We start from the raw sequence: 16150 nt of genomic DNA, 5'->3' as shown, positions 1-16150 counted from the left end.
TTCGTTGGTCCAATGACAAAAAGTGGCGTTTCTTTCCTGTCACATCCCACTACCTCCAGCTCCCATGCCATCTTTCCGACATCGGCTTTCTCTTATTGCCAACATCCACGACCTTTTTACGGTCCCGTCTCTCCTCAACCGAGCTTGACAGACAAAATACGGGTTTCTATATGGTAAGGTTTCCGCTTCCGGAGGAATGGAGGAAGGAAGGAACTACGACGCATACAAGAGGTACTGCGTATAATTCCAGCAATGAAATTTCTTTCTTTTTCTTTCTTATATGTTAGTGTTGGGCCGATTTAATCAGAACTGGAATGTAAAATCGGAAAAATCGGAATTTTTGGGGGTATCGGAATCGGAAAAAATCGTGCTTATTTTCCAACACCAAAAATGATTCCTTAAATTATCTTTTTTTTAATCCGATTTTATGTAAAACAAAATCTTCTACTGTTGGTAGTAACAATAAAATAATAAATGTTTACCGGCTTTTTACAGTAAAACTGAAATCTATAGATCATCTAAAATGAAGTGTTTTTTTTTTTGTTACGTTTGACAAAACATATGTACATTTAACATCGGTAATCGTTAAAAAATAAGAACTTAATAGTTAAATATTTAGAGATGTATAATGAATCGCAATGGGAATCGGTAATTGCATCGAAATCAGGGAAAATATTGGAATCGTCCCATCACTAATATATATAGAGAGAGAGTGAGAGAGATATTGCATGCGAATCAACAACTGTCCCATGCTACATTTTAATCAAAACGATTGATTTTCTGCTCTAGTAAAGGACCACCCCGCACTGTATATGGAGATACAGTAGATGCATTATTATATATGCCAAACATTAAAACTGATACCGTTTTATATATATATATATATATATATATATATATATATAAAATAAAACTAACTATTTTAACATGTTTTTTAACATTTTATTAACTATTTTCTCTTATATATATATACGTGTGTGTGTGCGCGCGCGCGTGTCTGTGTCTATGTGTGCGCGTATGTGTGTGTGTGTGTATGTGCGTATCTGAGTGTGCATTTTATATATTTAGCAAGCGGGTCTGATAACATTTTTGTGAATCAGTCGAAAGTACTCGCAAATGAAAAAACAAGGAAAGATAGAAAAAAAAAATGAACGCAGGTTGCATATGATAATTAGATAGAAATAAGCAATGGCTTATTCAAAGATCTAGAAGGCCCAAAATATTAATGAAACAGAACATTTCGTGCTATTCAATAACGTTTGTGTGTGCTGACTTTCTTTTTGGCGCCACTATATATATATATATATATATATATATATATATATATATATATATATATATAGTGGCGCCAAAAAGAAAGTCACCATGTGTCATTTTTTCAAAAACTGCAATTTTTAGCTAAACTGAATATAACTGTTTAAACAACTTTCACCTCATTTGATTCGCTTTTTATTCCTCTATGATTTTACCTGTTCATATTTGCCTTTTAATTGAAGTATCCTAGTGTTAACGTCAATTTTAAAAAATAATAACTTCAAAACGAGAAGCAAAAAGAAACTCCTCACAATGTAAAAGTTTTATTTAAATGCAACACAAATACAACAGGAACATAATGATGTAGTTAATATTTACTAGCATAGCCCTTCTGCAATTTGACAGTCTGCATTCTTTTGGGCATTCCTTGAATTATCTGTGGCAATACCCCGGTGAAAGGGTATCCCACTTCTCTTATTTTTGTCCAAAGTTTTTCCATATTTGAAATTTTATCATTGCGTAGCTGTTGCTTGATGTAATATTATACGTTTTCGATAGGATTGGGGTCTGGAGATTGTGCAGGCCAATCGAAACACAGAATATCATGCTTTTCAAGGAACTTCTTGACATTGCCAGTTATGTGATTGGAAGCATTATTCTGCATAAAGATGGGATTGTTATTTAAATCCCGGGCAGATTAGGGTAGAAACATATTAATGTACTTGGGCGAATGCATTAAAACTTACACGCGAACTATAGGCCATGGGCCATTGGCACTAATAACGCCCCTCACCAAAACTGAATCTCCACCACCTAGCAGCTTTGAAACTGTGTACGTAGGACTAAATTCTTCGTCCTTCGTTCGACAGACTTACTGCCTACCATCATGCCTAGCCTATTAAACTTTCGACCAATATAAAAAGCCACGATCTTTAGTTCATCTGACGAACTCAAGACGGCGCTTTCTGTTCCTTCCAGAAATCATTGGCTTGCGTCTAGCAAAACAGCCTCGCAAATTAAATTTCTGCGATCTGTTTTTAACTGTGGAAAGAGGGTACTTTTTAACAAGATTACACTGTTGTTGGATTTGGGAAGCCGTTTCAAATCTGTTTCTGAGATTGTGAATCTTAATAGCATTGTCTTTTCTGTAAGAAGTAACTCTAAGACGACCAGATTTAGGGGCATCACGAACACTGGTGCTTTTATACTTTCATTAGTTCCGTTTACTCATCCCATTTCAATCTGCAGCCGATTTCGCAATTGGATAAATTAGAAAGGTGGACATGAGCTCCTGGTGATCATTAAGAGAAAGACGATGCATATGGACTAAATGTTACATTGTATAGCCTGAAACAATAACAATTGCGATTAGAGATGCCTAAAAATGGGTATTTTATTCTGGTTTTAAGCTCATTTGTTGCTGTGCAGTTTCTTGTTGCCTTCTTTATTTGAAGTTAATTTTTTAAATTAGCGTGAACACCATAAGACTTCCTTTTAAAGGCAAATATGAACAGGTAAAATTATAGAGGCATAAAAGGCAAATCAAATAAGGTATAGGTAGGTTAAACAGTTGCATTCAATTTATATATTTATTTTCTTCCCCGCGAAAGCAAATTAGACACAACGTCGTTTTTTTATGTGGGATTAAACCAGCTACCCTAAAACAAGGGTAAAAAGGGAGGGAACTCTTGCAGTATCCAAAAAAATAGTAATTGTCTCAGTATGAAAGGTTTCCTCTACATTGACCAACAACCAATTAACTTATGTGCAGCATCTGCAGAACAGATACTACACTTTGATCCCGGGCCGAAGGATTCAATTTAGCAAAAATTTAAGATTTTTGCAAAAAAATGATAAGTGCGAACTTCCTCTTTGGTGCCACTGTATATATATATATATATATATATATATAAACAAAGAAAGAATTAGAAGATATATATATAATGTATCTATATATTTTTGTCTATTCTCAGTATTTACGTCGACAGTGCTCAAAATACATATAGCAATGAGGCTACATAAAAATTTCTGCGTGTCAGATTCTCATGAGGATAAAACACAGTCAATTCTGTGTAGCTTAAATGCCATATATATTCAAAACCTGCCACACACACACACACACACATATATATATATATATATATATATATATATATATATATATATATATATATATATATATATATACTTTCTAATTTGTTTAATCTGAACCAGACTTCAGTCATCAGATAAGTTGATCATAAATTGACCTTTCCCATAACAAATAGCAGACTTTTTCACTATTCTTCTACCTATGCGCGGAGAGGAGTATCTTTCAACGCGGATCAGTGAACTTTGAACTCGTTATTCATCGCCACTATATCGACCTCAAATCTGCGACGATGACCCCCTTCCAAGGTCGCAAAATATGTTTTTTCTTTGTTTCAGCATTTGTTCTATTTACAAATTCGTCTATTTCCGTGCATGGAATAATAATAATAATAATTAGTTTCACCTTTTTTATGCGTCCCATTATCTCACGAAGAGATTTTGTCAGTCGGTCCGTTCTTTGGGTTTTTTTTTTTTTTTTTTGGTAATGTTTTATTTACAAATAGGTTAGTTGTTTTTGTTTTACGGCATATCAACCCTTTTCAGGTTTATTAATGCCGAATCAAGTGATTTTGAAGAACAATTTTTTAATAGATTATATTTGGGTTTTTTTTAAGTCGGTTTCTATTTAACCCATAGTTGGGACCCTAACAAGTACTATATTCCGAGTCAGAGTGGACCTGGGAGCAATGGCAATTAAAGGGTGGTTCTACACTCCCCAACGCCCGTAAACTGGGGCGTCACTATCGGATATAATTTAAGGTCATATCCAGGACGTTCCAAATAGGATCCTTACCGCAGATTAAAAGGGGGAAGATTGACGGTTATTGTAGCTCTTTTGTAAAAACTGCAAAAGTATTTATCTAAGTGGGCAGGGGAACGCGGCGTGCCTCAGTTGTAAAATACGCTTAAATATGATATTTTAATTTATACAGATGTCGTATATATTATTATATAATCAAGTCGTTATTGCAAAAGTAAAAGAATATATATATATATATATATATATATATATATATATATATATATATATATATATATATATGACTTGGGTGCATTAGCTTGAATCGAAACCAAAACCCTAACTCATATATATATATATATATATATATATATATATATTATATATATATATATATATATATATATATATTATATATATATATATATATATATATATATATATATATATATAAAGCTGAGTGTCTGTGTATGTATGTGGGTGTGTCTGGTCACGAATAGGCTCCTATATGGTTGACTATTATAGAAAACTGATCACATCTAATGATAGAACATGTATCGAGACACAGGAATGGGCATGTTTGATCTGGCAGAACGGTGGTTCATTAAAATTGTGGGATCTGCGTTCGCACCTGGTCCACAAAGTATGGAAATAAAAAATTTAAAACTGAAAAAAAAAAAAACGTTTACAAGTGTTTTTGATATAGATGTACATAAGAATACTTTGAGAAGTATGTTTTAACTTAAATAGGGATGGTATAATAAAATTGTGGGGTTTGCGTACGCGCCTGGCCTCCATAGAATGGAAATAGGCACAAACTTTAATAAAGACTTTTCATATCTATCTGCCTAAGTATACTTTGATCATTATGTTTCAGTTTGAAGAAATATGGTATAATAAAATGATGGGGTGTACGTTCGCGCCTTACCTCCATAGAATGGAAATATGTCACAAAGTTTAACAAGGTTTTTAATATATATCCACAGAATATTGTGATAAGTGTTTCCCTGTGAACAGGTATGGTATAATAAATTATGGGGTTTATCTATTTTATTTTTACTTTTATCATATTTTGCTTTGGTTTTTATACCCTCAAATTCGAAGCTATCTCCTTACAACCCTTCCTTTTAATAACCTATCATACTTTCATAAATCAGAGTTTATTTTCTGTAGGCTGTTTTTGAACCCAGTTAACGACGGGTACTTTTGCTAGTATATATATATATATATATATATATATATATATATATATATATATAACTTTAGTTCCTCAGCTATGATCAAAACCGAAACCAAAACTTATGAATAATTCTTGTAAAATTATATATAAAAAAGAATAAATGACGTTAGTGCCATCAGTTATAATCGAAACCGAAACCAGTACTTATGGAGAAATTATTTATTAAAGAACTGGACGGTCATGACAATTAAACGACAGTCACTCGGAAGGAAAAAGGTGTAAGCGTGACACAGACAATAACACACACGCTATCGTATTAATGTATAGATTATATTGCACTCAATTAGTGATTTCAGAAATTAAAAAAAAAACATATCACTTAGGTGCTATTAACTAGAATCGAAACCAAAACATATCGCACTTTGGCCTTAGTCGTTACTGTTTTAGCTATTGTCACATAAATAAGAACCCATTAGAAATTGCATAAATTTAACGTAAAAATGTATGTAGTTATACATGCAAACCAATAACACTTTTAGTCGACTTACTCTTGTCAAGTTCCAAGGGTTTTTTACAATGTTGTTTCCTTAGCAGCTATTTTTACCTGTTAAAATCTATGAACGAACGGTCCACAAATAATTAAATTTGACCCGCGTTGTGCTATATGACTTTGCGTCCCGGAGTACATGCACTTTGAATAAATAAAGACTGACAAACAGTGAGTTTTGCAAATTAGATTTTATGTGCACGTCTCTCTTACGTTTTAAATAGCATTTAATTGGTCTGTCACGCTTAAGTATTAAAATGCAGTCTTATGTTTCTGTGATGAGTGATGTTATATATTTATCAGTCTTCAAACGTTACTTTTTAATAACTTATTAATTGGTCTGTCTTAATTTTCAAAATCGCACGAATAGATGCATCTATGAATTTCCTAACCGCAAGTTCGTCATGCTTTAAATAAAAAATGCCAATATTTATAGAAAAAATATAGCGAGTAAACGGGCGTATCTTCGGAATATCCGTTCTTGTTTATGATTCACTGAAATTATATCACGCCTATTTTCGATCAGTGAAAATATTTCTCCTTTTATTTTTTTCTTTCGTTTTTGTTTTTTTTCTCGCTTCCGCCATTTTGTAATTGTCTCCATGGAGATAGTGACGTCATGTTGACGACTGAATGCATGGCGGCCTCGGCTCGTCACGAAAGACGAGATCGACAGCAAAGCTTTGTCAAGCGACTGACAAATAATCATCTTAATTGCGTAGAAACATTCAAACACCATATATGAGATTATCTATTTCACAATTTATAACTAGTTCAATCACATTAAGTTTCACAATCATTGTTTTCTAGATAACGGTTTGTATGTATATATGTATATATGCGTGTGTGTGTGTGTGTATGTGTGTGTGTGTGTAAAAGTTTAAAGAAAAACACAACACAAACTTAGGTCGATCTTCTTATGAATTTATTTCAATACGAAAGGGTTTTATCAAGCGAGTAGGGGTATGTAGAGCGTTTGGTTGGCATGCCATACCTACACTACCTCTCCTCATTTAATAATGCCCTTCTCTCCTCAGATTTTTTTGTGTTTATGAATTTGTGTTATCTTATCTATCTATCTATTAATGTATATATATGTATATATGTATATATATATATATATATATATATATATATATATATATATATATATATATATTAGAATAATGAAAATAGTATTCTGACAAAATAGAGAAATAAAAAATAAAAAGGAACAAACCGTGTTATGTGTTCATCAACGTTTCGTCTTTATTTTGAGGCTTCCTCTGGATGAATGAGATTAAATAAACAAAAACGTCAGTACAAATATTTGAGTATTAGCCTGTCTTTTATTAGAGTTCCTAGAATATGGTCCTTCCAAATTTAGATTACCTCCAAACACAGAATATATTAGATACATTGACGACATTTTAATTGTTCTGCATGAAAACACGCACGTAGATAACATTAAAAACAAATTAGACTCAGTCGAACCTTCCATAAAGTTTACCTATGAAACAGAAAACAATCACTCATTACCTTTTCTAGACATACTTATTATAAAATCCAAATCTGCTGTTCCTGATATTCATAAATGACCTCCCCGACAAGATTGCCTCTGAGATGGGGATATATGCTGATGACACCACACTCTATAGCAGGCACGACAGGAAAACAAACGAACATATATCTAAAGTAATGGCAGAAACACTAGAGGATGACCTCCAATCAGTAGTGGAATGGGGACAAAAATGGATGGTAACGTTCAATGCCACCAAGACAAAACTGGTTTCATTCAATAATTACAAGAAACCTTCTCTACCACCTATAGCAATGGCCAACGACTCTTTATCTGAGAGTACGTCTCTCAAGCTCCTTGGCCTAACGTTCACTGGAAACATGAGTTGGAACAGTTACATCGAGGGCATTGCCAGGGCCGCTGCAAGGAAGGTGGGCTCTCTCTACCGTGCTAGAAAACTTTTAACACCCGAAAGTATCCTGTACCTCTATAAGGCCACGATTCGCCCATGTATGGAGTATTGCTGTCATATTTGGGCCGGTGCATCGGCTACTTGTCTCTCGCTCCTTGACAGGGTTCAAAAGAGAGTCGCAAATCTGATAGGCCCTAAACTGGCATCAAAACTTCAGCCTCTGTCCCATCGTCGAAACGTTGCATCCCTCTGCCTGTTCTACAAGTATTATAATGGTGAATGCTCTGAAGAACTGCAAGCACTTGTGCCCCCACGACGTGAACACCCTCGACAGACCCGACAAGCTGCAAAATCCCACCCCCACACTGTAGAGATCCCTAGATGTAAAAGATCCTTCTACTCCAGTAGTTTCTTCCCCAGAACTGCTAGACTTTGGAATTCCATTCCGGGTCACTGCTTCCCCAACTGTACTGACATGCATAAGTTCAAGTGCAACGTGAACCAACATCTCGCTGCCCTAATCCCTACATAGTACCCCAGTAGATGTTTCCCCTGATAGTAGCCCCTACACCAAAGTGGCAATATGCCTTGTTTGGGGTGAAAATGTAATAAAAAAATAAAAAAAATAAAGAAATAAACTATCTTTCAAAGTTCACCGCAAAACCACAAACAAAAATGATTGCATACACATCTATTCACACCATAATAACAAAATAAAAATAAGTCTGATCATTGGTTTCTTCTTACGTTCATTCAGAACTTGCAGTTTAGAATATCTGGACTAATAATTCAAATACCTCACACTTTGAAAAATACCTCACACTTTGAAAACCTTGCAAATCCCATATATTTCATATTGAATGCTAAGCGAAACGCTACACAAATATCTTCCAGGATAAATAATCAAAAATCATATAGACCAGAACTTTCTCTCATAAATAGACACCTTCTTTTACCTACACACACCAATAATATAATTATTTGCAACACACTAAACAAACTAGGAATTCCAATCATACAAACCACATCACAAACTATAAAACAAATATTAGAAACTTAAACCTCTTCAAAACAAACCAGTTTCCAATGAAGTCATATACACTATTCCTTGCCAAAATTGCCATCATGAATACGTTGGTGAAACCCAACGTAAGTTAGAAAAAAGGCTCAGTGAACATAAAAGAGATATAAAAAATAGCAATTCTCGAAGTGCATTATTCTCTCATTCATTGCAGCAAAATCACACCTTTTACTTTAAACAAGCAAAAATAGTTTAAAAAATTTTTTTCAAATAAACCGCGCCGGAGACTTCTTGAATCAGCGCTTATCGCAAATTCAAATACAATTAAACAATGTGCAGGTTTCGATGACGTAGTGCCATTAATAAGTAAACTTTTATTAAAAAAACATAATTTAATTGTAGACAGAGGTTAACTCCCTGACACCATAGAACACCTCCTATAATAATTAATACATATAATCTTAATCAATAAATTACATAACAAAAACACACTCATTTCATTTCTGTTACAAACCTATATTAAATTTTAACAGATATATTCTTTCGAGAAAGAATATTAACTGCGTTCATATTTTTAAAAAAAACATATTAACGACTATATGACGTTGTTAAAAATCTCCCTATATTTAACAACACAAGCCCCCTTGTGTGAATTTCCAACGTCTTTTTTCCGTTTCTGAAATAGAAGAGCGTCACACTCTGCACATGAAACATTTTCAAATATTTGTACTGGTGTTTTTGTTTCTTAATCACATTCATCCAGAGGAAGTCTCGAAATAAAAACGAAATGTTGATGAACACATAACTGTGTTTGTTCCTTTTTATTTTTTATTTATCTCTATATATATGTATATATTCTCCGCGTCAATCCTCGTATGCCGACAGCCTGACAAATCTTTACGACGATTAAATGCAGCAAACATTCTTTGTACCTTATTGCCATGAATATATATTTTTATAACTGACTTATTCTACTTACCTTGTGAACTTAATACAGAAAAACAAGAAATAAAATTGTATATAGATACATGAAATAATAACACACACATAATTATACATATTATATATATATTATATATATATATATATATATAGAGAGAGAGAGAGAGATAGAAATGCATATATCTATAAGTAGAGTTCTTTATAAATAAAATTATAGAAATTATAGAAACAGCGTGCGCAAATAAATCCCATCTTTTCATAATTATAAAAGCATTGAAATATAAAAGCTATAGCTAAGTAGAGAATCAGTTTATCGTAATAGTGTTTACTTAAATATAAAATAGTTGCCTAAATGCACACACATTATATATATATATATATATATATATATATATATATATATATATATTTACAGGAGATTAGAACAATAGTCTAAAGACCAGAGTGTATTTTAATGTAATAGTGAAATTACTAGTTTAATTAAACTGGGCTTTGGTCTCTGGATCATAGTGATGGACCCAGGTTTCATCCTGTGTAATCAGTCTTTTGAAAAACTTTGACTCGTTTTCTTGGCACATTTCCAAATTCATCCTCGAGCACTTGACGCGTTCTCGCTTCTAAAATGGTGTGAGCAAACTGGGAATCCATCTGGCAGACACCTTATGCATATGTAAATGGTCGTGAATGATAGTTTCCACAGACCCTGTACTAATCTTGACATCTTGGGCTATTTGGCGAATAGTAATGCGCCGATCTTCCAAAATGGCAGCCTCAAGTTGACGGACAGATGTCTCATCGATGGCAGAAGGGGGGCGACAAGGTCTGGGAGCTGTTTCCACATACTTCCGGCCATGTTTGAATTCACGATGTCAGCGTTTCACAAGGTCATATGATTGGGCATTATTATCATAAGTTTCTTTCATTTCATCAAAAGTCTTCTGTGGTATGCGTCCTTTCAAATACAATAACCGGATCACTGCTCAACATTCAACAGGCTCCATTTCACACCTGACTCAGTTCAAACACCTGTAAAACAGAAACCACAACTAGTTCAGAGCTGTAATTTGTCCACATAACCCGTAGAGATATACATCATTGCACAGGCAAAATTTCAGCTAGATCAGACACTGGAAGTGGGGCAGGGGCATTACTTATTTCACGTCCCTCCTAGAGTTGTCGTAGTTAATGCTAATATGGAGTGACCGTTTAGAGTAGAAAATTTCGGTATATTTATACGGTGAATAGAATTCATATATTGTGTTTGTGAGTCCTTTCAACACCCCTTCTCAAACTTTATTGCATCGTGAAAACTTTTCCGCTTCAGATCGATAATTAGTAGGTCAGTAAATTTTCTCTTTCTTTACGAAGATCGTTGCTCATTGGATGGATCAAAATCGAACGTCTCGAAAATGGCGATGGTCGAGTAATATGTTACATTATCTATCATGAACGGCACCCATGTAAACGGATGTATACGTTTCGTGTTTGTTTGTGACGTGTCCTAAATGTATTACTAAATGTCTATTAGTGGTTCTTCACTTTCTGAACCTTTTTTATGTTTTGAGATCGTCTAATGTTCATATGCGTGCATGTGTGGGTTATATGTGTATCTTCGACATATCTTTATTTTCTCTGCTCACTGAACCTGGTCCAAGACTCCATCTTGCCCTTGGAGAGGGCTGGAACCATTTGGACGAAACACATTGACTCCAAGACGATGATTGGTTTTCATATTAGATTTTATTTTACTTTCCAGGATGTCGCGCAGATGAAAATGGAAAGTGAGTTTATTTGCTTGTGGACTTAACAGTCTACATTGAGAGACACATCACTCCTTCCCAAGAAGAGAGGAGAGACAACCGTAAAGCCCAACCGCTCTACTTCAATCCCAAGTTCTAACTCTCTTGATCTCCAGCTAACCTGATCACGTGACTCACACGTAGATCCGATCAGCTGGCCAGATCTTCCGGTAAACTTATCTATGATCTGGCTTTGCCATATTTTGACAGGTTTTGTAAAAACATCATCATATCTATGTTTTGTCTACCTCTCCAGTTAGATAGATAGATCGAGATAGATAAATAGCTATATCGATAAATAACTTCAAAATTGGATAACTAGATCGATATAAGATAATTTGTTCTGTTTTACCTATTTCATAGCACATACTCTAGGGGTAATTTTACGCTAGTCTCATTTGAGCGACGTTTTTTAACTTTTTTTTTTCGTTGCATTTATGAGTAAGTCTCTGACCTTGTATGATATACCAATATATCACCAATCCTTTACAATTAGATTTAAGGTGTGCGTTTATTTACTAGTCAATCATCTATTAATCTTTTTAATGTATCCTCATTCTGTTGTTCAAGTTTAGTTAATTTCATATTTTTACATTTATGCTAAGAAACTGAATTATTAGTCACTGGTATAATCCGATAATTTTTCTATCCAATTTACATCTCTATTTTCATTAAAGCTTCAAACTTTTTTTCTGTTTCCTACTTTCTTTTTCTGTTTCTGTTTGTAAACCTTCTATTTATTTTATTATATTTTTAATTGGGTTATTTTTCAGCGCCGTTTCAAATTATATCATTATTATTATTATTATTATTATTATTATTATTATTATTATTATTATTATTATTATTATTATTATTATTACTATTATTATTATTATTATTATTATTATTTGCACTTTATTTTATTAGCCTTAGATTGTTTTTTATAGATAGCTTGATTTCGAATATCTGCTGTATGGAATATTTTCGTTTCCATGTAATTTTTTCTACCTTACATATATTCTGGTTATTGTTGATGCCTTATAATTCTCAAATTTACATCTGTTCATCCAGTCAATTCCAAATAAATTCTTAGAATGTAATTAGTACGAAAAATTGTACCGTTCGTGTTTACTGGTAAAAATAATTCGCCAATATAATCAGTTGTATTGCCAACCACTGTGCGCGCTGACTTCTCAGTTATTTGCAATGTCGAGTTGTGAAGTCTCTTTCACATGCATACATTTATTAGGGAAAAATCGGACCTAATGTCATACTGTAATTTTACAGTTTTATTAAATATTTGGACTATTGCATGCATTTTCGTCTTACTTTCTGATGGATGATGTATATCTTATTCTATATTCTGCAGCTTTTTCTTCTACATTGTGGACCCTTATGACAAAGCTGTAATGTTGACAAGTTTTATTAACAACAAAAAATAAGTTTTCCCCCAATATAATTCTCCATATTGATGGGAAAATTTCTTCTGTGTTTGTAAAGTTCGTTTGTTTTGAAAATGTGAATAGTCATATTCTTTTCTCCCTTTTTCTTAAGAATAAATTTTGTAATTTTACTGAATATGTGCTGGACATTATTTTTCTCTTTTTAAGGGGATTTAATCTTTACATTTCTAACATATGCTAGTTCCGATTACTTTATGTTTTCAGAATCGCTTCTCACGCTTACAGCCATTTGAAAGTTTTCTAAAAAAAATCTCTAAAAGTTTTTGTAGATTTGGATTATGTTCGATTTCGAGATTCACTGGTACACTTCGTCTGATTTTATCTTTATTTGTAGACACTGACAATTCCTTTAAATGTGTCACAGTGCTTTTTTTACGACTGACATGAACGCTAAATAATTTTCATTGTCCCGCTTAGCCAAATTAAAACATGTTTACCATTTGTTGAACATTAAAGTATTGGGTCTGAGAAGTGGTAATAGTAATTTCAAGGTTTCTGCGAACTCCAGATTCATTTTTTTAGGTATTATGTCATTTACGAATATACTGTTTTTCTGTTTTCTTTGCTATTTGTTTGTATAATAATTTAGTTTATTATTCGGTGAAACCACCTAGTCTATGTAGGCCAAGCAGGTCGCTCACTTGAATGGGTTAAGCATGAAGAGAGAGGAAGATGAGAGAGAGGATAGGGATGCTCTTGGCTAGCTGTTTCAGTTTGGATCTGAATTTGATTGGGAGAGGTAGAAAGATAGGAAGAAAAGGGAGGGCACGGAAGGAGGGATAAATGGAAATCGGTGTTGTAGATGCTAATTATATTACATATATTATACATAGCTTTCACCACATCCATCTCATAATACGCTAATATCCTAACTCCCAAAAGCTAGAGATTGTCGTTTCGTTTATCCGAAAGAAAACAAATTCCTCGTCACATTAATTATACGAAAACCCAAAATTTCAGATAGTCAAAAGGCTGTCTGCAAATGACATCAAGTAGTTAAAGGGAGGTAGGGGTGCTGTTTTCCTTTTTTTTCTCCCAGATCTACATCCGTACATTCCTATCGTGAACGTTTATCTAATTTTTACCATTTTTTAATTTAATAATTTTTATTATGTTCCTGCTTTTAAATTTAAAAAAAGTTTTACTCTTCAAGATTATATAAAAATTATGTTACACCAAAGTTTCATATTCATCCGAGGAAAATATTTGAATTTTTATCGAATTTAATTTGAAGTTTGCTTTCCTCTGATAAATACCCTTTAGTTATTACTTTACCCATTATCTATAATATAAAGTTATTACTTTACCCATTATCTATAATATAAAGTTATTACTTTACCCATTATCTATAATATAAACTTATTACTTTACCCATTATCTATAATATAAACTTATTACTTTACCCATTATCTATAATATAAACTTATTACTTTACCCATTATCTATAATATAAAGGGCAAATATCTATTTAAATCCATGTATGTATGTATGTTTATATGTCTGCCTTAAACTTTCGACAGAGGCAACGAGATTGAAATCAATTAGAAGCTCGACTCTTCGGACGACAAATATCGAAAATTTGGTAAAAATATATTAATTCCTTCGCCCTTAACTGGGCACTTTTCCACAAGTAGGGTCGATTTTTCCGCTGACATTTTACACCTTCGCGTTTACGACATCGCTTAAAATCCTTATTTGGACCGCCCGTGACGTCACAACCACGGTAAACAGGGGTTTTTTTTTTTACCTCTTTTTCCTCTAGCGCGTCACGGTTTCGAGCCTGCTTACTACTCCTATGCTTATTTATCTATTTATTTATTTTTGCGCTCGCAGTTTTCCTTCTTTTTTTTTTTTGCCAACTAACACCCTTACACACACCTCCACTTTCTTTCCCGCATTCGCATCATGGGTTCGATCCTGCCTGCCTGCCTGCCTGCCTGCCTGCCTACTACAACTATTTTTTGCTCAACAAGAGTAACCTTTTTTAATTACAAATTGCAAGTAATAAGGTAACTTTTTAACATGTTCATGAATAAGCTCTGAATTAACCTGTTTTACCGTATTTATGTAAAAGAAAAAATTTGAATGAAATGAGAAACTAAATAAATGAAACGAATTCATGATTTTTTAATTAGGAATACAAATATCAGAAACATCGAATTGTCTATGTAGACGCCATGTCTTTATTTACTCAAAACGTTTTTGTTCTGAGAATGATTTTTCGATTAGTTCGAAAAGGTAATAACCCATTACACCTATGATACTTTCTTCTAGGATCCGAAAGGATCATAAGTGTAATGGGTTAATACCTTTTCGAACTAATGCGGAGAGAGCATCGTAACTTTCTGTCTCTCGTAAATGTCTGCCAGATTGACCTCAAAGCATTTGTTTTTATTACAATTGCATTTATCGTTCCTCTGTTTACCACTAACGTTTTCATTTATGTCATTGGTCAGAATCTGGGCTGGTTTATTCCGCTTGCTCTCTTTACAGAAAACCTGACATCGTCCGGGATTGTTTCGTTACATTAATTCCCAAACCTTCCCATTCAGGTGTCGCCCGTCGCCATTATTTAACAAAACCATTTTGCGAAGAAAATACTATAATCTGTAACAAATGATATTTTTCTGCAATAATAAAAGCTGATTTTCTAGAGTCTTGGTGAACTTTCCTTTTCTTGTTATCTTCTGCTTATTTTTTAAAGGGATTATATTTTCCGTCTTTTAACTCTTTAGAAAAATATGTATAGGTATCCTTTCTGCAACGAGGAGCTGTTATTTTAAGTTTTCTGCCATCTTTTCTTTCTTGGTGATTTGTGATGGCCTTAATTTTGCTTTTAGCATAACATATTTATGTTTATTGATTCATTTCATAGTAGCAAAAGAAAGTAAAAAATTATTTCTTTTATCAAGCGGTAAAATATTTACTTTTTTCATTAATCTCTCCAATTCCGGTTTTGTACTTTCATCCAAAACTAGTGTTGGGACGATTATCAGAACCGGAATTGGTCCGCTTGCTCACTTTACAGAAAACCTGACATCGTCCGGGATTGTTTTGTTACATTAATTCCCAAACCTTTCCATTCAGGTGTCGCTTGCCGCCATTATTTAACAAAACCATTTTGCGAAGAAACTACTATAATCTGTAACAAATGATATTTTTCTGCGATAATAAAAGTTGATTGTTACCGGTAAACTAGTAGATGGTCTGCAACAATGAAAA

The sequence above is a fragment of the Euprymna scolopes genome, chromosome 10, assembly GCF_053919585.1.
Source record: "Euprymna scolopes isolate OS-2025 chromosome 10, ASM5391958v1, whole genome shotgun sequence".
NCBI classification, from domain to species: Eukaryota; Metazoa; Mollusca; class Cephalopoda; order Sepiida; family Sepiolidae; genus Euprymna; species Euprymna scolopes.
This window is presented reverse-complemented; position numbering follows the sequence as displayed.